Raw genomic sequence first — 2,640 nt, 5'->3', positions numbered from 1 at the left:
GGGGGGGGGGACGCAGAAATTTACCCAGAATTTATAAGGCAAATGAGAAAATGGAGAGGATAATCAGTCAACAAACATCAGCCTGTAAACATTCCTTTGGATCTATTTATTAATTAATTAAAATCAATATGCATAAGTAATCAAAATAAATAAACAAATAAACAAGTAAATAAATAAAAATAAATAAATGAATAAGAATAAATGAGTGAAAAATACTAAACTCTTACGGCCGTGAAGTGAGTTTAAGTCACTCCACGACGTCCTACCATTGCTATTTCCCCCCTAGGATGCAACTCTCATAATCTATGGAAATTGTTTCTGGAAGTGGCTTTCTTCACCATAAGATGTAATCCCATAACTTATGGATATTACCTTGGAATTAACTTTTTTTTTTACCATTCCTTACTATTTTTATCATTTTATTTTATTATTTTATCTTACTTCCTCACATGTTAGATTCCTAACATTATGGTCTTTCTGATGAAGCTTCGGGGTTCAATTATTGTCCAACCCCTGTCCAATGCTTGTTCAACCTTTGTACAATCCCTGTACATTACTGGTATGATGTGGAAACCTTGGCAAGTTAGACGCCCTTAAAGTAGAAACAGCTGTAAGAGTTTAGTATTTATTCACTCATTTATTCTTATTCATTTATCTATTTTTATTTATTTATTTACTTTATTTATTTATTTATTTATGACTGTAATTAATTAATAAATAGATCTAAATGAACGTTTACAGGCTGATGTTTGTCGATTGATTATCCTCTCCATTTTATTATTTGCCTTATATATATATGTATATATATACACGTATACACACACACACATATGTATATGTACGGTGCACTGCAGATGGTCAGAGCGGTACTGATTACTTTCTCGTCGGACTACTACACACTGTCACTGCCCGACGGTCTTAGCAGTGGCGAACGTCCGACGCGCCGACGAAAACACTCGAACACGAACGCACCGAAATTCACCAACTCCCGACCACTGCCTGATGGTGTTGGCGGAGGCCACTATCCGATACCTCGAACGCAAGCGTTCCCATTCGTACCAATTCTCGAACACCGCCCGATGGATCCAGCGGTGGGAGCCTTGGCAGCGACACCAACGCCCGCATAGGAGAAGACACACCTTCGACCCTATAGTAATCAATACCTAATCTCACCGAATGATCCACCCTCGCAGGGATCAGTCCTTCAACATGCTGTACGTACAGAGCATTGCGGTACTGCTCAGTAGTCGTGATCTCGCAGCACGGCTAGCATCCTTTCAACCTCGCGGCTCCAAGCGCCGCAGACCCCTACTGGGCAGCCGAACACCTATACAGGCAAGCCTAGCTCTCGTCCGAAGAGAGAGAGAGAGAGATCATCGGCCGTTATTTCCGTTCCTTCTCACGAGCTGCATCGTGCAGCGCCGTGCCTTGCTCGTATCGTACCGTAACATCCAACACATCTACCTCGTCAGAGCTGCGAAACACCAGGTCGGGGATGAGCCTGGTCCTAGCTACCCGGTAGACCGGCTCCCATCCGTCTACCCAACATTACCGTTCTGCTTCCCTAGCCACCAGCCGGCGTATTCGTGCGTGACTGGCCAGCCTATGCCGTTTCCGGCCCGGGCACTGGCCACTGATGCGGGTGTACGTATATGAGTGTATATGTATATATACATGCGGTTATATATAAGTTTATATACATACAGAAATGCATATACACACAGAGGTATATGTTCATAAAATAGAGGTATCAATAAAAATTTTGTTTGTGTGTATGTGTGTGTGTGCGTGCGTGCGTGCGTGTGAGTATGTGTGTGCGCGTGTGTGTGTTTGTGTGTGCATCTATTTGTGTAAATCTAGAATTTTGTAATGAGTCACCAAATTAAGGAGAAGTATGCAACAATATTTTCATCCGTAAAGAGCAACCTGAATTACATTTGAGCCACTTCGATCACGTGATGAGAATGAAAAATGACGTCACGTGACGTGATGCTGTTAAAATAAAAATAAAAACAAAACAAAAAACAAAGAAAAACAAATGCAAACATCCCTCCCACTTCAAATGGCTTGGAATGTGAGCAAGTTTTGTTGTATGCACACATTACAGCATGCATAGTTGCACCCGCGGAGCTCAAATATAGACGCATACAAACATGTCTGCATATAAATAGATATGTTGTATACGCGTACGAATATAGTATAATTGTGCAAAAATAGATATTTCAATACATATACACATTTATACGTTACTACACAGAAACAGACACACAATATTTAGATACGCACACATCTATGCCCATACTTACATGGCTCCATATGAATGTGTGTGTATACATACATACATACATACATACCTACGTACATACATACATACATACATACATATATCTATATTCTATATATATATATATGTGCATATATATATGAATCTTCCCCTCTATATACACACACATATATATAATACAAACATACATACATACAGACGCACGTACATAAATACAAACATACCTACATATATGTATATATGCATAGATATATATGTGACTATATGTATATGAATATATATATATATTTATATATGTATGTATGTATGTATACATGTGAGAATACATAACACACATACACATACACACACACATA

This window comes from Octopus bimaculoides, chromosome 20 (assembly GCF_001194135.2).
Source record: "Octopus bimaculoides isolate UCB-OBI-ISO-001 chromosome 20, ASM119413v2, whole genome shotgun sequence".
Classification (NCBI taxonomy): domain Eukaryota; kingdom Metazoa; phylum Mollusca; class Cephalopoda; order Octopoda; family Octopodidae; genus Octopus; species Octopus bimaculoides.
The sequence above is the reverse complement of the archived record's forward strand: the minus strand, read 5'-3'. Positions refer to the sequence as shown.